The sequence below is a fragment of the Cetorhinus maximus genome, chromosome 11, assembly GCF_964194155.1.
Source record: "Cetorhinus maximus chromosome 11, sCetMax3.hap1.1, whole genome shotgun sequence".
Classification (NCBI taxonomy): domain Eukaryota; kingdom Metazoa; phylum Chordata; class Chondrichthyes; order Lamniformes; family Cetorhinidae; genus Cetorhinus; species Cetorhinus maximus.
The window spans coordinates 31,332,644-31,355,568 of NC_135889.1; the positions used below are offsets into that span (position 1 = coordinate 31,332,644).

At 43.4% G+C, this 22,925-nt stretch overlaps 1 protein-coding gene across 1 annotated transcript in view; it reads left to right on the forward strand.

Annotated features, from left to right (window-relative positions):
- LOC144686474 (gamma-crystallin S-1-like) overlaps positions 1-22,925 on the forward strand; it is a 71,521-nt gene that overhangs the window by 39,486 nt on the left and 9,110 nt on the right. The window lies entirely within an intron of this gene.

Sequence of the window (22,925 nt, forward strand, 5' to 3'; positions counted from 1 at the left end):
GCAAGACCTGGACGGCATTCAGGTTGGGCTGATAAGTGACAAGTAACATTTGCGCCACACAACTTCCAGGCAATGACCATCTCCAATGAGATAGAATCCAACCACCTCCCCTTGACATTCAATGGCACTGCCATTGCTGAATCCCCCACTATCAACATCCTGGGGGTTACCATTTGCCAGAAACTGATCTGCTCTAGCCATATTATGTGGCCACAAGAGCAGGTCAGAGGCTGGGAATTCTGTGGAGAATAACTCACCTCCTGGCCCCCACAAAGCCTGACCACCATCTACAAGACACAGGTGTGATGGAATACTCTCGACTCACCTGGATGAATGTAGCTCCAACAACACTCAAGAAGCTTGACACCATCCAGGACAAAGCAGCCTGCTTGATTGGCACCCCATCCACCACATTCAACATTCACTCCCTTCACCACCGATGTACAATGACAGCAGTGTGTACCATCTACAAGGTGCACTGTAGGAACTCACCAAGGCTCCTTCAACAACACCTTCTAAACCCATGACCTCTACCATCTAGTAGGACAAGGGCAGCAGACGCATGGGAGCACCATCACCTGCAAGCTCCCTTCCAAGCCGCACATCATCCTGACTTGAAAATTTAACGCTGTTCCTTCATTGTCACTTGGTCAAAATCCTCAAACACCCTTCCTAACAGCACTGTGAGTGTACCTACACCACATGGACTGCAGTGGTTCAAGAGGGCAGCTCAATGGCAATTAGGGATTGGCAATAAATGCTGGCCTTGCAAGTGAAGCCCACATTCCGTGTAAGAATAAAAAAATCTTTATTTGTTATATTTCTAGATATGTTTAAAATGATATACCAGTCAAATAGGTGCAATGTATCATTGGCTAGGACTTTTCATTGGTCGAGCAGGCTTGGCGGGAGCGGTCGCGGAGCTGACTGCCGCCCGCAATCGGCTCCGCACCGTGATTTCACGCAGGCGGGAAATTAAGGCCCAGCGTGGAACGTGAGCGGTAGTGCTGAGCGCTACCTGTGTGGGCAGGGGGAGGAGGGAGAGTCGGGTCCAGTGCTTTTTTGCGCGTGCGCACAAAAGAGTGCTTCAATCTCCCTGAGGCACGGAGCTGCCTCAGGGAGATTGGAGGGATTGTTAAAAAAATAAATAAATATAGTAAAAATTTAATGGAACGTTCCCTCATGTGACTGTGTCACATGAAATGGGACATGTTTTCATTTTTCAAAGAAAGTTTTTATTTAAGTTGTAATAGCTTTAGGAAATCTCATCCCACTTGTGGATGAGGTTTCCTAAAAAACGTAAAGGCCGCTTGGCCTTTTCGCCTGCCCACCAACCGTCAGGTTGGACGGGCAGCGTAAATTTGAAATTAATTAGTTCCTTAATGGCCTTAATAGGCCTTTCAATTGTCAGCGAGCATGCAGCCAACTCTGGCACATGCCTGCCGAATGAAATATCGCAAGACAGTGCGATGACCAATGTCATCGCGCGTCATTTTACATTCTAGCATGTGGGGCCCGCCCCTGTAGGCCGAATGTAAAATTCTGCCCATTGTTTTTACAGTCTGTCATGGATGCTTTAAAGGTATTTCCCCAAAGTCACCTGTGAACAATGTATTTATATGTGAGTGTGTTTACTTTACCCCTGGAATGAGTAATTCAATTTTTAAAAAATAACCCAACAGTATTGCTCTGGAAATTATTTAAGAAAAGATAGTTACCAACACAGACACATGCAAAGTTTAGTTACAAATGAAGATAAAATGATACTCATAGATCTAAATCAAGGTTAATCCCTATTAGGGTGCAGGCCTGATATGCTTTGAAGTCGAGTTGTTGCATTGTCTGAAATGAAAATCTTGAGGTTGTAGTGTTGTCTCTGCAGCTGTGATGGCTTGCACTGTCGAATTGCTGGAGGTTGCTTTAACAGGTAAGCTTAGTTGGTGTAATCAGGGTTTACAGAGAGGAGAGAAGGTTCTTTCCTTCTGGTTCTGTTGGCTTGGCACATTCAAGCTATCCAGTTACATACAGCAGAAGCTGTGACGGTTTCTAGATACTTTACTCTGTCTCTCCCTGCGTGAAGCTTCTTTAAGATTTGCCAGCTTCCTGCCCTTTTCAATGTTTTTTGCAGATAATCTAAGATGGCCACTGTTATGTGACCTGTACAAACGCCATCTCCCAAATAAAGGCATCAACACTTCAAACGGCCCTTCTCCCTCCTGTGGTTCTTAATTTCTGTCCTGGTCAAGGCACAATTCACATTCTTACAATGAGGCATCAACAAAACTTCGTTATCTCCTGGATGAGACCACAGTGAACCAGAATTAAATTAAGGATTGTGTTTTGTCCTCTGGGAAGAGGAAACCAAGTCTGAAATCCACAATTCTGTCTGGTAGCTTGGATCCATTCTGAAACAGTCTTTAAACTCAGTCCAAGGTTTTTCTTTAAATGTAACTTTAAAACAGTTTTTCTAAAAAAATTGTAATATCATAACTGTGCACTGTAACATAGACAAATGACAATTTGCATTAACATAGCACCATTAACGTGATAAAACATTCAAAATTATTTCACAGAGACAAAAAATAATCAAGGTGGGTTTGCGGGGTGGGGGGGGGTAAGATTTCCAAAAGGCGTAGTCAAGCTTTAGAGAAATGCTTTTGAAGGAGGGGAGAGCAGTTGAATGATTTCAGAGAACAATCTGGGCTGGGGGATTTAGGGGGATAAAAAAAATCTCTGAAGCCCAAGGTGCAATGGAACAGAGTGTAAAGGGAGGCAAGGGTAGGAAGAGTGAAGAGCACACTGTTACAATTTGGACCACACCCAATACTTTTTTCTTATGCATGCCTCAAAAGATAGCTCACATATGCAGCCTCTTACGATTTGAATCTTAACCGATGTCAGTTGTGAATGGGTTATTATAAGCCTCCAGACAAATAACCTACACTTTTACCACTGGGTCATTCTGTAAATAGTCCACTGAAAAGCACTGATCTCTTCGACAGGCATAGGAGATTACAGGTAAGCAGGATATCGGCAGCTAAACCATTACTTCACTAAAGCAATTAGATCCAATTCTAAGAAATGTAGTTATATAGAAACAAGATAAGTCAGTAGAATTAGACCAATATAATGCTTACATCCCTGATAGTTTAAACTGATCTTTAAGACTAGCATAAAACATTTAGAATCCTTTGAGTCTTTTTTCCCAATCCCTTTAAATTAATGTTGAAAGAACACAATTGTCTACAGCCTGGATTTTGAAACCAGCACTGCAAGGAAGGGGCTAAACAGTTGAATCATGTGGAATAAAGAATCAGACAACAACTTGTGTATTTATTGTAGCTTAAGCATCCAAGAACAGAGTGGTCAACCAAATCAGTTTCAAATACATTATTAAAAATCTTGAATCTTCAAATGGGCAGGAAGACAACAAGGTAGGACAGGTGATGAACAGTGGCAGATATTTAAGGAGATATTCAATTCCTCCCAAGTAAAATATATTCCAGTGAGGAAGAAAGATGGTAAGAGGGAGAAAAAGCATCCATGGCTAAGCAAGGAAGTTAAAGATAACTTAAGGCAAACACTAAGGCATACCAAATTGCAAAGGTCAGTGGCAGGCTGAAAGATTGGGAAACTTTTAAAGATCAACAAAGGGTTACTAAAAAAAATAATGAAAGAGCAAAGGCAAATTATGAAAGAAAACTAGCGCAAAATGTAACAACTGATAGCAAAAGCTTCTACAAATATATAAAAGGAAACAGAGTAACTAAAGTGAATGTTGGTCCCTCGGAGGATGAGACTGGGGAGTTAATAGTGGGAAACGCAGAAATGGCAGAGACGCTTAATCAATACTTTGCCTCAGTTTTCACAGTGGAGGACACTAGTATCACCCCAATAGCAACAGGTAGTGCAGAGGATATAGAGAAGGAGGAACTTAGAACAATGACCATTACTAAAGAAAAAGTATTGAGCAAACTATTGGGATTAAAGGGTGACAAGTGCTCAGGACCTGATGGCCTACATCCCAGGGTCTTAAAGGAAGTGGCAGCAGAGATAGTGGATGCACTGGCTATAATATTCCAAAATTCCCTGGATTCTGGGAAGGTTCCAGTGGATTGGAAAAATGCTAATATAACGCCGTTATTCAAAAAAAAGTGGGGGGTGGCAGAAAGTAGGAAACTATAGACCAGTTAGTTTAACGTCTGTCGTTGGGAAATTGTTGGAATCCATTATTAAGGAAGTAGTAATGGGGTATTTGGAAAGTCAAAATGCAATCCATCAGAGTCAACATGATTTTATGAAGAGTAAATCGTGTTTGACTAATTTGCTAGAGTTCTTTGAAGATGTGACAAGCAAAGTGGATAATGGGGATCCTGTAGATGTAGTATATCTGGACTTCCAGAAGGCCTTTGATAAGGTGCCGCACAAAAGATTAATGCACAAGATAAGGTCACATGGAGTTAGGGGTAATATATTAGCTTGGATAGAGGATTGGCTAAAGCAGAGAGTCAGGATAAATGGGTCTTTTCCTGGATGGCAAGCTGTAACTAGTGGGGTGCCACAGGGTTCGGTCCTTGAGCCCCAACTATTTACAATCTATATTAATGACTTGGATTCAGGGATAGAAGGTACTATAGCTAAATTTGCAAATGACACCAAAATAGGTGGGAAAGTAAGTTGCAATGAAGAAATAAGAAATTTACAAATGGATATGGGCAGGTTAGGTGAATGGGCCAAAATTTGGCAGATGGAGTTTAACATGGATAAGTGTGATAAAAACAAAAAACTACTGCGGATGCTGGAAATCCAAAACAAAAACAGAATTACCTGGAAAAACTCAGCAGGTCTGGCAGCATCGGCGGAGAAGAAAAGAGTTGATGTTTCGAGTCCTCATGACCCTTCGGCAGAAGAGGGGTAAAATATAAGCTGGTTTAAGGTTGGGGGTGTGGGGGTGGGGGTGGGGGGGGGGGGGGGGGGTGGGGGGTGGGGGGGCGGGGGAGGGGGAGAGAAGTTGTGGGGGGGGTGGTGTGGTTGTAGGGACAAGCAAGCAGTGATAGGAGCAGATAATCAAAAGATGTCACAGACAAAAGGAACAAAGGGGTGTTAAAGGTGGTGATATTATCTTAAGAAAATGTGCTAATTAAGAATGGATGGCAGGACTCTCAAGGTACAGCTCTAGTGGGGATGGGGTGGAAAGACTGACGACAGGGTATTACAGTTATAGATTTAAAAATAATGGAAATAGGTGGGAAAAGAAAAATTTATATAAATTATTGGAAAAAACAAAATCATCGATTTATAGAATGGTTATAGCACAGAAGGCTGCCATTTGGTCTCAGCTTGTTGTACTTGATTTCCAGCGCTTTCTCTGCAAATTGGTTCTCTTCAGGTCCTTATCCATTTCCATGTTGAAAACCACAATTGAATCTACCTCCAGCACACCTCAGATAGTGTATTCCAGATTCCAACCACTCGCTGTGTAAAAAGGTATTTCCATATCTTACAGTGTATTCTTTTGCCATTCACTTTAAATCTGTGTTCCCTTGTTCTTGACCCATTTGCCAATGGGAACAGTTTCTCCCTCATATTTTGAACAGCTCCATTGATGTCCTCTCTACCTGCTCTTCTCAGAGGACAACAACTCCAACTCCTTCAATCCATCCATGTAACCGAAGACCCTGATCCATGAACCAATCTCATAAATCATTTCTGCACTCTCTCTAAAAACTTCACATTCTTCCTAAAATGCAGCACCCAGAATTGCAAATAATACTCCAGTTGAGGCAAAACTAATGATTTATAAAAGTTCATCATGAATTCCTTGTTTTTGTGCTGCATGCATTGATATATAAAACCCAGGATTCCACATGATTCCGTATTCCCCTAGCAAACTCCAGTATAAACCTTCCTCCAGTCCCAAAAAACAACTATTCACTACTGCTCTCTGCTACCTATTACTCAACCAACTATTTAATCCATGCTGCCACCGTCCCTTTTATACCATGGGCTTCAAATTTGCAGGCAAGCCTTTTAGCTGGCATTTAATCGAACGCCCTTTTGAAAGTCCATATACACCATAACAACTGCATTATCCTCATCAACCCTCTCTGTTACCTAATAAAAAATCTCAATTAAGTTAGTTAAACATGCTTTGCATTTAATAAGAGTGTGTTGGAATTCCTTAATTAATCCATAATTGTTCGAGCAGCTTTCATTTTTTCCCTGATTATCATTTCGAAAAGATTTCCCACCACCGAGGTTAAAGTGACTGGCCTGTACTTACAGTTTGCCATCATAGGATGGTTACAGCCATTCAATCCCTCGTGTCTGTGCCTGCTCTCTGCAAGAGCAGCTCAGCTGGTCTCATTCCCTTTACCCTGTATCCTGTAAATGTTTTGTTTTCTGGTGATCTTCCATTCCCTTTTGAAAGTCATGATTGAATCTGCCTCCATCACACTCTTAGGTAGTGCATTGCCGATCGCAACACTGGCTGCGTAAAAAAGCCTTTCATCATGTCACCTTTATTTCTTTTGCCATTCACCTTAAATAGGTGTCCTTTGGTTTCAACCCTTCTGGCAATGGGAATAGATTGTCCCTATCTACTCTCTCCAGACACCTCATGATCTTGAATACCTTTATCAAATCTCCTCTCACCTCTCTTTTCAACAAGAAAAACATCCCCTCCCCTCACCCCCCAGCTTATCCAGTCTATCCAGATAACTGAAGTCCTTCGTCCCTAGAAAAACTCTCGTCAATATTTTCTGCACCTTCTATAATGCCTTCATATCTTTCCTAAAGTATGGTCCCCAGAATTGGACAAAATACTCCAGTTGAGGCCAAACCGGTGTTTTATAGAGTTTACCAAAACTTTCATGCTTTTTGTTGAAGGGTGTTGGCTACCATTCAGTAGGTCTTAATGAAGTCTTTGCACTTGTATATTTATTAACTACAAGAACTATATACATATATACAGCAAAGGGTTCAAGCCAGAGGTTGTCTCCATGCCTGCTTGTAAACACAGCCCTGTCCAACACTAGACTGACCCATGTGTTCTTTTATATCACTGTGAGGGCGGTACGGTACTCAGTCCCATGTTAATCCTATATGTGCCAGACCCTTATACTCATCTGCCCCCAAGTCTTTACCCAATGTATTTCAAGTTATTCTAGTTTTCCTCATGTATTTACATTGTTATTACTACCCCATCTCCTACCTTCGAGTCTCTGAGTTCATAGGTTCAGGTGGTCTGGAGGCCTTATAACCCTTCCATCTCTCGTTCACACCACTGTCAGATTCGACAGTTGTGGTGATGGCTGGTTGTTGATTTATCCTATTTCCTGTGGAGTTGATGAATGTTGTGCTCATCTCAGTGTGTTTTTTTCCTCTTATTCTTTCATCATGTGGGTCATCGCGGTGTTCTCTGTGATGGAAGATGACCTTTTGTGTTATAAGGATGTGGTTTTTTAGTAAGCTCACCTTTGCATTTGGCTGTGTGGTGTGCTGTCAGCAATGGATGGCTGCTACTTGGTTCCAGCATCATCTGTGGCCCTGTCATGCTGGCCGAGGGTTACAGTGTTTGCTCTGTGGTTGAAGTGCCAACCCCATCAACAGGCGTCAGAGCTGGAGGTTGAGGCTCCTCTGGTTGTTGATTGCTCTCTTGTCCATCCTTTACGGAAGGCATCATGGTAACCACCTGAGTGGTTGGCTGGTCTGACAAATGAGGGCTTTCCAGCTCCTGTAACAAAAATGGACAAATCTGAAGAACAAAGAACAAAGAAAAGTACAGCACAGGAACAGGCCCTTTGGCCCTCCAAGCCTGCGCCGATCATATTGCCTGTCAAACTAAAACATTTTGCGCTTCCCGGGTCCATATCCCGCTATTCCCATCCTATTCATATATTTGTCAAGCTGCCTCTTAAACACCACTATCATACCTGCTTCCACCACTTCCTCTGGCAGCGAATTCCAGACATTCACTACCCTCTGCGTAAAAAACTTGCCCCGTACATCTCCTCTAAAGTTTTCTCCTCTCACCTTAAATCTATGTCCCCTAGTAATTGACTCTTCCACCCTGGGAAAAAGCTTCTGACTAACTACTCTGTCCATGCCACTCATAATTTTGTAAACTTCTATCAAGTCGCCCCTCAATCTCCGTCGCTCTAGTGAGAACAATCCGAGTTTCTCCAACCTCTCCTCATAGCTAATAACCTCCAGACCAGGTAGCATCCTGGTAAACCTCCTCAGCACCCTCTCCAATGCCTCCATATCCTTCTGGTAACGTGGCGACCAGAATTGCACACAATATTCCAAGTGTGGCCTAACCAAGGTTCTATACAGCTGCAGCATGACTTCCCAGCTTTTATACTCAATACCCCTGCCGATGAAGGCAAGCAAGCCATATGTCTTCTTGACTACCTTATCCATCTGCGTTGCCACTTTCAGTGACCTGTGGACCTGTACACCCAGATTCCTCTGCCTGTCTATGCACTTAAGGGTTCTGCCATTTACTGTATAGTTCCTACCTGTATTAGACCATCCAAAATGCATTACCTCGCATTTGTCTGGATTAAACTCCACCTGCCATTTCTCCGCCCAAGTCTCCAACCGATCTATATCCCATTGTATCCTTTGACAATCCTTTTCACTATCTACAACTCCTCCAACCTTAGTGTCATCTGCAAACTTACTAATTAGCCCAGTTACATTTTCCTCCAAATCATTTACATATACTACAAACAGCAAAGGTCCCAGCACTGATCACTGCGGAACACCACTAGTCACAGCTCTCCATTCAGAAAGGCACCCTTCCACTGCTACCCTCTGTCTTCTATGACCAAGCCAATTCTGTATCCATCTTGTCAGCTCACCCCTGATCCCGTGCGACTTTACCTTCTGTACCAGTCTGCCATGAGGGACCTTGTCAAATGTCTTACTGAAATCCATGTAGATAACATCCACTGCCCTTCCATCGTCGATCATCTTTGTCACTTCCGCGAAAAACTCAATCAAGTTAGTGAGACATGACCTCCCCTTCACAAAACCATGCTGCCTCTCACTAATACGCCCATTTGCTTCCAAATGGTAGTAAATCCTGTCACGAAGAATCTTCTCCAATAATTCCCCTACCACTGACGTAAGGCTCACCAGCCTGTAATTTCCTGGATTATCCCTGCTACCCTTCTTAAACAATGGAACAACATTGGCCATTCTCCAGGCCTCTGGGACCTCACCCGTAGCCAGTGAGGATACAAAGATTTCTGTCAAGGCCCCAGCAATCTCCTCCCATGCCTCCCTCAGTACTCTGGGGTAGATCCCATCTGGCCCTGGGGACTTATCCACCTTAATATTCTTCATGACTCCTAACATCTCTTTTTTGATCTCAACATGATCCAGGCTATCTACACACTCTTCCCTAGACAAATCGACTGCTAAGTCCTTCTCTTTGGTGAATATTGATGAGAAGTACTCATTTAGTATCTCTCCCATTTCTTCTGGCTCCACAGACAGATTCCCACCTCTGTCCCTGAGTGGACCTATCCTTTCCCTGGTTACCCTCTTGCTTTTTACATATGTATAAAAGGCCTTGGGATTTTCCTTAATCCTGGATGCCAATGACTTTTCATGACCCCTTTTAGCCCTCCTGACTCCTTGCTTAAGCTTCTTCCTACTTTCTTTATATTCTCCACGGGATTCATCTGTTCCCAGCCTTTTACCCCTTACGAATGCTTCCCTTTTCTTTTTGACTAATCTCACAATATCCTTTGTTACCTAAGGTTCCTGAAACTTGCTATACTTATCCTTCATCCTAGCAGGAACATGCCTGTCCTGAATTCTTATCAAATGACCTTTGAAAGCTCCCCACATGTCAGTTGTTGATTTGCCCTCAAACATCCGCCTCCAGTCTAGATTCCTCAGTTCCTGCCTAATATTGTTATAATTAGCCTTCCCCTAATTAAGCACCTTAACCCGAGGACTCCTGTTATCCTTATCCACCAGTACCTTGAAACTTACTGAATTATGGTCACTTTTCCTGAAATGCTCCCCTAATGAAACTTCGACCACCTGGCCGGGTTCATTCTCTAGTATTGCCCCTTCCCTAGTTGGACTATCTACATATTGTCTCAGGAAGCCCTCCTGGATGCACCTTACAAATTCTGCATCATCCAAACCCCTAGCACTAAATGATGCCCAGTCAATATAGGGAAAGTTAAAATCACCCACCACAACAACCCTATTGCTTTTACATCTTTCCAAAATCTGCCTACATAACTGTTCCTTAATCTCCTGCCGGCAATTGGGAGGCCTATAGTAAACCCCCAACATTGTGACTGCACCCTTCCTATTCCGGAGCTCTACCCATATTGCCTCGCTGCATGAGCCCACCGAGGTGTCCTCCTGTTGTACAGCTGTGATATTCTCCTTAACCAGCAGTGCAACTCCCCCACCTCTTCTACATCACTCTCTATCCTGCCTGAAACATCTAAATCCTGGAATGTTTATCTGCCAATCCTGTCCATCCTTCAACCAAGTCTCTGTAATAGCAATAACATCATAGAACCCAAGTACTAATCCAAGCTCTAAGCTCATCTGCCTTGCCTGTTATATTTTTTGCATTGAAACAAATGCATTTCAGACCCCCAGTCCCACTGTGTTCAGTAATTTCTCCCTGCCTGCTCTTCCTCTTAGTCCTACTGGCCATATTCACTAGTACCCAGTCATTTATTTCACCTGCTGACCTATTAATCTGGTTCCCACCCCCCTGCCATACTAGTTTAAACCCTCCCGAGTGACACTAGCAAACCTCACAGCCAGGATATTGGTGCCCCTCCAGTTTAGATGCAATCCGTCCTTCTTGTACAGATCCCACCTGCCCCGGAAGAGATCCCAATGATCCAGATATCGGAAACCCTCCCTCCTACACCATCTGTTCAGCCACGTGTTTAGCTGCACTATCTTCTTATTTCTAGCCTCACTGGCACGTGGCACAGGGAGTAATCCTGAGATTACAACCCTAGAGGTCCTGTTTTTTAACTTTCTGCCTAACTCCCTGAACTCCCGCTGCAGGACCTCGTCACTCTTCCCGCCTATGTCGTTAGTACCAATGTTTACCACGACCTTTGGCTGTTCTCTGTCCCCCTTCAGAATGTCCCGTACCTGATCAGAGACATCCTGGACCCTGGCACCAGGGAGGCAACATACCATCCTGGTGTCTCTTTCACGACCACAGAAGCGAATATCTGAGCCCCTGACTATAGAGTCCCCTATGACAATTGCTCTTCTGTGCTTTGACCCCCCCTGCTGAACAACTCTGGCTACTGCTGTTGTTTTCCCCTGATAGGCCATCCCCCCAAACAGTATCCAAAACGGTATACCTGTTAGAGAGGGGGACAGCCACAGGGGATTTCTGCACTGACTGCCTGCCCCTTCTAGCGATCACCCATCTATCTGTCTGTACCTTGGGTGTGACCACATCTGTAAAACTCCTGTCTATGACGCTTTCCGCCACCTGAATGCTCTTAAGTGCATCCAACTACTGCTCCAACCGATCCATGTGGTCTGTGAGGAGCTGCAATTGGGTACACTTCCTGCAGGTGTAGTTGTCCGGGACACTTGAAGCGTCAAAGATTTCCCACATCCCACAGGTGAAGCACTTCACCCCAGCAACTGCCATTTCTAGAACTATTTAATAAATTAATTAATTAACCTGCTGTACAAAGAGAGCAGACAGTTCAGAGCTGAAGTCCAAGTCAGGATATGCTTTCTTGTTTGAACTCTTGAGAACTTGCAGTTCTGTAAAATTTACGGCCGTGGTTGTCATTACATCTTCTGCCGATTTGAGGAGGTTCAAGGTTACCCAGGCATCTCTGATCAAGAGAGAAAAAGACTGGTTATAGATGGCGTACAGCAGCTCAAAGATTTGTTTGCCACCATACCTTAGTGGTTCCAGAATCATGCCTATGGCTGGAAGTCAGATTGTCTGTTGTTTGAAGCCACAGGTCTCTTAGCCACAGTTCTTTGTTCAACAGGACTGTAATATTGGCTCCCATGTCCAATTTAAAGTTTGTGAGATGGCCATTAACCGAAGCATTTTCATGCAAAAACCAGGAATTTTGACCTTACCCAAGAAGCATAGCTGTGTGTCCTCTTGGTGTGCAGTCTTGACCTCATGAATCATCTTTTGGGTCTTCTGTGCATTTAGATGTTTAGGCCCTGCACAGACTGTATTGGAAGTATTGAGTTGAAGTTGCAGGAAATTGACCTTGGCTATGGGGGTGCTTTGCTCCACAGCACTGGCATGGTCGCTCTACTGCTTCCCTTAGCCTGGAGTGTCGCTGTTCCGGTGTTGTTTAACAAATTGGACTGTGGGATTTCCTTCATACCACAGTTTACTTTTTCCTTTATTGCACACAGAGTTCAGACTGCTTAACAATCTGGATACCCTTCTCAATGGTTAGATCTTCTTTTGCTTGCAGCATGTCTGAGAGTGCGTTGTTCGCTAATCCCATAACTATTCTATCCCTGATAAGTTCAGATTTTAGGTCTCCATATTTGGAGTCTTCAGCCATCCTGTACAGATCATTAATGAATGAGTGAGCAAGTTCTCCTGGCTGCTGGACTCACTTATCAAATTCAGCCCTTTTGAGGATTTTGTTACTTATTAGGTTGAAATAAGCATCAAATTAATTTAGTACTTCTTCAAATTTAGCAGATGATTCACTGATTCCTTGTCTAGCAATAATGTCATCTGCTATTGGGCCTACCGAATAAAGCAGTGTGTTAACTTGTTTAGCTTCTATCTTTTTATCCAGACCTGAAGCAACCATGTATCTAGGGAATCTTTTTCTCCAAAGTCCCCAATTATGTGATTGATCTGGGCCTTGGATATGTCCAAATTGATCTGGAAGAATAGATTTCTGATCCATGGTTAAAACGTTTCAGGTTTAAGAAGTTGCTGAAATTCAAGATGACACCGCAATTCGTTTGAAGACAAAAGATTTACCTGAATTTGCTGGTTTTGGCAGGCTGCTGCTACAATGGTGCTTGCGTTCAGCCTTGAAAAAATGTTTGAACAAAGGCTTCTTGGATCGACTAGCTGCAGGCTTCTCCGTTTCAGTGTTATGCTTTAGTGCTTTAGTTGTGAAGAGGACATAAGAAGGCTATAAACAGATAAGTTAAGTGAGTGGGCAAAGATCTGGCAGGTGGAGTTTAATGTGGGAAAATGTGAAATTATACATTTTGGCAGGAAGAATAAAAGAGGAGCATATTATCTAAATGGTGAAAGATTGCAGAGCTCTGAGGTGCAGAGGGCGTCCTAGCGCATGAATCACAAAAGGCTAGTATGCAAGTACAGCAAGTAATTAGGAAAGCTAATAGAATGTTATCACTTATTGTGAGGGGAATTGAATACAAAAGTAGGGAGGTTATGCTTCTGTTGTACAGGGCATTGGTGAGACCACATTTGGAGTGCTGTGTACAGTACTGGTCACCTTATTTAAGGAAGGGTGTAAATGCATTGGAAGCATTTAAGAGAAGGTTTACCAGACTAATAGCTGGAGTGGGTGGGTTGTTTTATGAGGAAAGGCTGGACAAACTAGACTTGTATCCGCTGGAGTTTAGAAGATTAACTTGATTGAAACATGTAAGATCCTGAGGGGTCTTGACAGGGTAGATGTGGCGAGGATGTTCCCTCTTGTGGGAGAATCCAGAACTAGGGGTCACTGTTTAAAAATAAGGGGTTAACCATTTAAAACAGAGGTGAGGCGAAATCTTTTCACTCAGAGGGTCATGAATCTTTGGAACTCTCTTCCTGAAAAGATGGTGGAAGCAGAATCTTTGAATATTTTTAAGGCAGAGGTGGATAGATTCTTGGTAAGCAAGGGGGGTAATAGGTTATCGGTGGTAGGTGGGATGCAGATTTCAGTTTACTATCAGATCAGCCATGATCTTATTAAATGGAGGAGCAGGCTCGAGGGGCTGAATGGCCTACTCCTGCTCCTTGTTTGTATGTTTGTATGTGTTGCAAAAGTGTTGAATCCTGGCCTTTGCAGGTTTTTCAAGCTGACTCTTTAGTCGCGATTCTTCTGGATTAATTCAATTTTTTTTTCCCTTTCAGACCGAGCTTGGACATCACATTTTCAGATGCTGACTTGAGAGTCTGGTTCATCTGATTGAGTTTTTAGAAGGAAATTTCAGACCATTGAACTATTTAAAAGTTTCTCAGGACTTGCTTTGTCCTGGAATTTAAAAGTTTTAGTCCACCCTTGCTAGGTCTGCTGACTCTGCACTCTCAGAGTTGAAGTTGGGCTTCCAGGTGATCCTATGGCGTCTTCTGCTGAAGTGAGGATTTTTAAATTTCTGCCTTCAGCTTCCAAGCCTTTCTTTGGAGAATCTTTGGAGCTTTTCCCTGGTGATTTTCCTCTGCACATTTGCTTCTTGAGCTTTCCTTCAGGTCAGAATGCTTCTTTGAATTTGTCTGTAGTCTTGCAGGATTTTAGTTTTTCCCTGCATTTTTTGCGAGGTTTTGAGCTTTCCATTTACTGCCACCATGCCGTAGGGTGTTGCATAACATTCGGTAGGTTTTAATGAAGTCTTCACATAGGTAACTCTATGTATTTATTAACTACAAGAACTATATACATATTTACAATAATGGATTCAAGCTAGGAGCTGTCTCCATGCTAGCTGGTGCACACAGCTCTGAAGAAGGTTCATATGGACTCGAAACACTAACTTTGTTGCTCTCTCCACAGATTCTGCCAGACCTTCTGAGTTTTTCCAGCATTTTCTGTTTTTATTTCTGTCCAACACTTGACTGATCTCTAGGTGTGTGTCATGTGTTCAGGGCCAGGGAGAGAAATTATAGGCCCTGGTGCTTCTCCTGTTTCTGGGCCCACTGATCACATTAAGTAACAATTTAAAATCATTGATTTTAAATAAGTTCAACAATTCTGTTTGTTCTGGAATTTCAATTTCTTTGCACACAATACCAACTTAAATACAATTGAATATGTTATGTTAAACTGTACACACACATCTATATATATATATATATATATATTAAATGGCAACGATTGAACAATCAGCTCATCAAAACACCATATTCATTTTCATGTCCTGTTCAAAAGTCTTTCCAGAAATCATTTGAACAGCTAAATCTTTCATTTCAAATGCTCTGACTTAGAGGATGGTGTATGGCTGTCCATCTGTCATTTGTAAGTTTTAACCTTTGTAATTTGGAATCATGAACCATCCTTCCACACAGAGAGCCACACACCATGGAATCTATAAAGTGGATAAAATAGTATAGCACAGAAGAAGGCCACTTGACCCATTGAGCCTGGGCAGGCTCTTTCAAAGCGTAATCTAGCTAGTTCCACTCTTTCTCTCTATTTCAGTAAATGTTTCTCTCCTTCCAACTACTTATCCAATTCCCTCTAGAAAACTTCTATTGAACCTGTTTCCACCACCTTGTCAGACAGAACATTCCAATCATTCATTGCAAAAAAGAAGCTTTTCCTCATATCACCTCTGTTCTTTCGTCAATTACCTTAGCTATTGGAAACATTTTCTCTTTATTTTCTTTATCCAAACCCTTCATGATTTAAATACTTCTATCAAATCTCCTTTTAGCTTTTTTTGCTCTGAGGAAAACAACCCCAGCTTCTGTAGATGTAATCCCTCATCCCTGGAACCATTCTAGTAAATCTCTACGATAGCCTCTCCAAAATCCTTCCTGAAGTGAGGTGCCCCGAATTGAACACAATACTCTAGGTGGGGTAAACTGGTGTTTTATAGAAATTTGAATAACTTCTTGACTTTTGCATTCTAATCACCCAACTCCCACTAAACTGCTGACCACCTAACTTCCTTTCCTCAACCTATGCTAGTTGAAGTGGATTAAAAAGTTCACTATCCTCAGGTACTATCCCTTCCATATCCGAAAGTCCTCCCCTAAATAAAGCAACTCTCAATCCCTCTGTCCTTGCAAATTACTGCTCTATCTCCAATGTGGTTTTCCTCTGAAAATGTTGTTGCCTCCTGTGTGCATCCTTCCTGCAAGTCCATTTTTGAATCTCTCCAATCAAGATTCCGTCACTGCCACAGCACTGAAACAACTTCTAGCCAAGTTGCAGTCACATCCTCTGTGAATGTGACCGAAATGCATTGTCTGGCCTTGAGCTTTTGACATGCTCCCACCAATACATCATTTCTCTAATTCGTTTTCGCTGCCAACCAGCTCAGTGAGATTTCCCTGACTTGGTCCCAGTTTTACCTACTTGATCGTAGCAAGAACTTCCCCAACAATGGCTTCTCTTCCCACCCCTGTACATGCTAGCATTCACAAGTATATTGACTGAGCTCACCCAGCTCTACCCTCTCCACCAGCTCTCACTCCATCTCCATCTCCACCTGCTCTGTATTTCCAGCCTTCTCATTTGAGATCCAGTCTTAAATGAGCGGTAATAAATGAGCGGTAACATCTTCCAGTTAGGTATGTTAAGAAAGCACCATTCCATCTCTCTCCCTATTCACTGTCTCAGGCTGAACCAAATTGCAAGCTCAGTGTCCTATTTAACCCTGAACTGAGTGATCCATCACAAAGTACCTAATTGATACCACATTGTATAAATTATACATGTTATAAACTTTCTGACTAACTGTAACACAGCTTCAAAAGGGAATGCATTGCACTTTTATCCACTAAACAATGGCCTGGGTTCCACTGCTTGGGTTCGATATAGCACTCCCATAACACAAGCCATCTGCATGTATAAAAGAACAGCAGCAATCAGCCGAGGATCAGTTATTTGCCTTCTTTAAAAAATAGAGCTATTTTTACTTAGTTTTGGGAACTGTTTCAGTGAGGGCTTTCAAAGTTGCAGGTTTTGAATTGAAGTCAATAAGATTATAATCAACAGTTACCTACAAGAGTCGGGTGTTCAGGATCACTTAAAAATCACTCTACAGTGTTGTCCAATTGATACAAAAAAACCTTCCATCATCTCAAAATATAATTTGTATTACTTGGAATATGCTCGGTATGGTACAAATGTAACAGCAAGTTACATTTTATAGGCCTAAATAGGTGAGGAATTTGAGGAAAAATAGTGAATCAAATATGATACTTTTTGAAATTCCAGAATCTCCTTGAATTCTTTCCATACACAAAGCAGTTAATTTGAAGTTCAAAAGAACTAACCAGATTTGTAGACTCTTGGTTATATTTTGCCTTCCCAGTGCCTCATCTTGTGTATCCAGCACGCTAATGGCTCTGTCCGCTGTGGGAGATGGGAAGAAATAGGAGTTCACTTCGGGACAATGATGCACGGCAATGCCTTTTTATGTAGAAAAGGAACACTTGAGCCCGGGCTCCCTGAAGCCCCAAGCCCCAGTGTTTAGCACCATTTGCAATGCTGCCCCCTCCCCCCAACCCCATCCCACACCCCCGGCCTTGCATGTGTTCTCTTACATCACTATGTGGGCAGTACTGTACTCAGTCCTATGTTAACCCTAAATGTTGTAGGCTATCCCCTTCCCTGGATCAGCTACTTAATCCTTGTGGTTCAGAGGTCTACTCTGAATATCAATGACTCAATGTACACTTTATTTGCGTTACAAGCAACACTTCTATTAACCTAAATCCCTTAGCATATAAATCCATGTCAATGTAAAAATACTGATACAAATACCTGCTAATATATACTCACAATCCGATTGCTTGGTTTATTGAGAGACAGACAAGATCGGGTGGTCAAACCGTCCTCTTCTGTAACTCACATTGATAGCTGACCAGGCTATCCTCTCTCCCTACTTCAACCACGAGTCTCCTACACATCCGGTTATTATACCCCTCTGAAGGACCTGCATACAACAATTGTACATACAACGCCATTGCGTTGCTTTCTCATTGGCACAGGACTTTCAGCTTCAAGTTACGCCTCAATGAGATGATGGGCCCTTGGGGTCATCACAACTGCCCGCATCCTGATTGCAGCATTCAAACCACGCTGGACTGGTCCTTCGTTCCAGGGTTCTGTGTGTGTAGGTGCAGTTTGACTCATTTCTGCCTACATGTCTGAGCATGTTCTCTCTCTTCTGGTTGTAGTGTGCCAACAGCCTAACCCTCTTCCTGTCAACTCTCAGTCCACCAAGCAGCCATTTTGTGTTATATTAAAACTAATTTATTCAATCTTTAATACTATGTTTAGTATGGTTTCTACAAAGAAAACCAGTACGTATATTGTTTCAAAAATGTGGATCAAAGAAACAAACTACAAAAATATCAATATCAAAATATCAACATCTGTACCAGCAAATGCTGGGCAAGTTCCATTCTGACAATTTCATCGCGATCTTGTTCTATTTCTATATTGCAAAAGTCAGTGGTTAAGTTACAGGTATTATTCTTTACATTTACTGACAACTAAACCACATTATTTGTTGTTTAACAACAATGTATAGGATGCTGTTGCCAGGCTTATTAACACATTTATGCCCACAATGTGCCAGTCTCTTATATTAAACTTTTGTATTCTATGCCTCTATTCATAAAGCCCAGGATCCTGTATGGTTTTCTCAACCTGCCCTGCCACCTTCAATAATTTATGCACAAATACCCCCTTTAGAATTGTATCATTTATTTTATATTATTTCTCCCAATCTTTTCTACCAGAATGAATCACTTCATACTTGTCTGCATTAAATTTCATCTGCCAGGTGTCTACCCATTCCACCAGCCTGTATGTGTCCTCTTGAAGTCTATCACAATCCTCCTCACAGTCAATACTTCCAAGATTTGTGTCATCTGCAAATTTTGAAATTGTGTCCTGCATACTTTAGGTCATTAATATAGATCAAGGAAAGTGGTGGTTCTCATTCCGACGGCTGTGGAATCCCACTGCATAACTCCCTCCAGTCCAAAAAACAACCATTCACCACTACTCTGTTTCCTGTCACTCAGCCAACTTCGTATTTGTGTTGCTACTGTCATTTTTATTCCATGGGCTTCAACTAGCTGCCCATTTTAATCCCACCTTCCAGCACTTGGTCCGCAGCCTTGCAGGTTACAGCACTTCAGGTGCAGATCCAGGCGCTTTTTAAATGAGTTGAGGGTTTCTGCCTCCACCACAAAACCAGGTAGTGAATTCCAAACATCCACCACCCTCTGGGTGAAGAAGTTTTTCCTCATGTTCCCCCTAATCCTTCTACCAATCACCTTAAATCTGTGCTCCCGGCAATTGGCCTCACCGCTTGGGGAAACAGGACATCCCTGTCTACTCTATCTAGGCCCCTCATAATCTTGTGCACTTCAGTCAGGTCACCCTCAGCCTCTTGAGTTCCAAGGAAAACAACCCTAGCCCGTCCAATCTTTCCTCATGTTGCAATTTTCAAGCCCTGGCAACATTCCTGTAAACCTCTTCTGTACTTTCTCCAGAGCTATTATGTCCTTCCTGTAATGTGGTGACCAAAACTGTACACATTCCAGCTGTGGTCTATCCAGCATTTATACTGCTCCATCATTACGTCCCTGCTTTTGTATTCTATACCTTGTCCAATAAAGGAGAGCATTTCATTCTCAATTTCTCTGCTCCTCTCACCCACTCTAACCTGTCTCTTTCTGAACTTGCTGCAGTCCGTTCTCTCAGGTCCAACCCTGACATCAAACCTGCTGACAATGGTGGTGCTGTTGTTGTCTGGCGCACTGACCTTTACCTTGCAGAGGCTGAGCGTCAACTCGCAGACACTTCCTCCTACCTCCCCCTGGACCAGGACCCCACCACTGAACATCAAGCCATTGTTTCTAGGGCTGTCATTGACCTCATCTCCTCTGGAGATCTTCCTTCCACAGCTTCCAACCTCATTGTCTCCCAACCTCGGACGGCCCGCTTCTACCTCCTACCCAAAATCCACAAACAGAACTGTCCCAGCGGACCGATTGTGTCAGCCTGTTCCTGCCACACGGAACTCATTTCTTGCTATCTTGACTCCATTCTCTCTCCCCTTGTCCAGTCTCTTCCCACCTACATCAGCAATTCCTCTGACACCCTACATCATATAAACAATTTCCAGTTCCCTGGCCCCAACTGCCTCCTCTTCACCATGGACGTCCAATCCCTCTACACCTCCATCCCCCACTGGGATGGTCTGATGGCTCTCCACTTCTTCCTCGAATAGAGGCCTGAACAATCCCCATCCACCACTACTCTCCTCCGTCTGGCTGAACTTGTTCTCTCACTGAACAATTTCTGCTTAAACTCCTCTCACTTCCTCCAAATAAAAGGTGTGGCTATGGGTACCCACATGGGCCCCAGTTACGCCTGTCTCTTTATGGGGTATGTGGAATATTCCTTGTTCCAGTCCTACTCCGGCCCCCTCCCACAGCTCTTTCTCCAGCACATCGATGTGCTTTAGTGCTGCTTCATGCTCTCGTCTGGACCTGGAAAAATTTATTAATTTTGCTTCCAAGTTCCACCCCTCATCATTTTCACATGGTTCATCTCTGACACTTCCCTTCCCTTCCTTGACCTCTCTGTCTCAATTTCTGGTGATAGACTGTCCACCAATATTCATTATAAGCCTACCGACTCCCACAGCTACCTTGGCTACAGCTCCTCACACCCGGCTTCCTGTAAGGACTCCATCCCATTCTCTCAGTTCTTTCGCCTCCGTCGCATCTGTTCTGATGATGCCACTTTCAAAAACAGTTCCTCTGACATGTCTTCCTTCTTCCTTAACCAAGGTTTTCCACCCACTGTGGTTGACAGGTCCCTCAACCGTATCCGGCCCATCTCCCGCATATCCACCCTCACACCTTCCTCTCCCTTCCAGAAACATGATAGGGTCCCCCTTGTCCTCACTTTTCACCCCACCAGCCTCCGCATTCAAAGGATCATCCTCCGCCATTTCCGCCAACTCCAGCATGATGCCACCACCAAACACATCTTCCGTTCACCTCCCCCCGGCGGCATTCCGCAGGGATTGTTCCCTCCGGGACACCCTGGTCCACTCCTCCATCACCCCCCTACACCTCAAATCCCTCCCACGGCACCTTCGCAAGCAACCGCAGAAGGTGCAACATCTGCCCCTTTACTTCCCCCCTCCTCACCATCCAAGGGCTCAAACACTCCTTTCAAGTGAAGCAGCATTTCACTTGCACTTCCCTCAATTTAGACTACTGCATTCGCTGCTCCCAATGCGGTTTCCTCTACATTGGAGAGACCAAACGCTTTGCAGAACACCTTCGGTCTGTCCGCAAGTATTACCCAGACCTCCCTGTCGCTTGCCATTTCAACACTCCACCCTGCTCCCATGCCCACATATCCGTCCTTGGCCTGCTGCAATGTTCCAGTGAAGCTCAACGCAAACTGGAGGAACAGCACCTCATCTTCCGACTAGGTACTTTACAGCCTTCCGGACTGAATATTGAGTTCAACAACTTTAGATCATAAACTCTCTCCTCCATCCCCACCCCCTTTCTGATCCCCCTTTTTTCCAATAATTTATATATATTTTTCTTTTCCCACCTATTTCCATTATTTTTAAATGTATTTCCATCCATTGTTTTATCTCTACCTTTTAGCCTATTTTGATCCCTTCCCCCCACCCCACCCCCACTAGGGTTATCTATACCTTGCTCGTCCTGCTTTCTACCCTTAATGTCACCATTATCACATTCCTTAGCTAATATCACCATCGTCAACACCTCTTTGTCCTTTTGTCTATGACATCTTTTGGCAATATCCACCTATCACTGGTCCTCTCTCCAGCTCTACCTGTCCCACCCCCCTTAAACCAGGTTATATTTCACCTCTTTTCTATTTTTTCCTTAGTTCTGTTGAAGGGTCATTCGGACTCAAAATGTTAACTGTGCTCCTCTCTGCAGATGCTGTCAGACCTGCTGAGTTTTTCCAGGCATTTTTGTTTTTGTTTTGGATTTCCAGCATCCGCAGTTTTTTGCTTTTATCAAAGCATTTCATATGCTTTTTTCCCACCTCATCCACCTGTTCTGCCACCTTCAGGGACCTGTGGACATGCACTCCAAGGTCTCTCACTTCCTCTACCCTTCCCAAAATCCTCTTATTTATTGTGTACTTCCTAACTTTGTTTGCCCTCCCCAAATGCATTACCTCAAACTTCTCTGGATTGAATTCCACCTGCCATTTTTCCACCCACTCAACCAAGCCATTGATATAATTCTGGAGACAACAGCTATCCATTTCACTATCAGCTACATGGCCAATTTTTGTGTCATCTGCAAATTTCCCAATCATGCCACCCACATTTAAGTCCAAATCATTAATGTATACAACAAACAGCAAGGAACCCAAGACTGAGCCCTGTGGAACACCACTGGAAACCGCTTTCCATTTGCACAAACATCCATCAACCATTACTCCTTGTTTCCTGTTGCTGAACTAATGTTGGATCCAATTCACCATATTTCCCTGTATCCCATGGGCTTTTATTTTTCTGACCAGTCTGCCATATGGGACCTTGTCAAATGCTTTACTAAAATCCATGTAGACAACATCCATTGTACTACCCTCATCAAACTTCCTTGCTACTTCCTCAAAAAACTTGATTAACTTAGTAAGACTCGACCTTCTCTGAACAAAACCATGCTGACTATCCCTGATTAATCTGTTCCTATCTAAGTGATGTTTTACCTGTCGACCGCAATGGTGGCTTCTCATGCCGTATTGTCCCAATCCTGCGCATTTATTATGTGTTCCTGGGAAACACGCTGTTTCGACGGTGGGCAGGCCATGCCATGCTGTCACCCGCCATGCCGTCACCTCGCCGCTTCATCGCGACAGGCACCACATTTAAAGTACAGCTACATGCACACCTCTCATTGCTTCCAGCCCAGGACTGCTTCAAAGAAGACATGGCCCTGAAACGTGTCATGAACATGAGAACAAAAG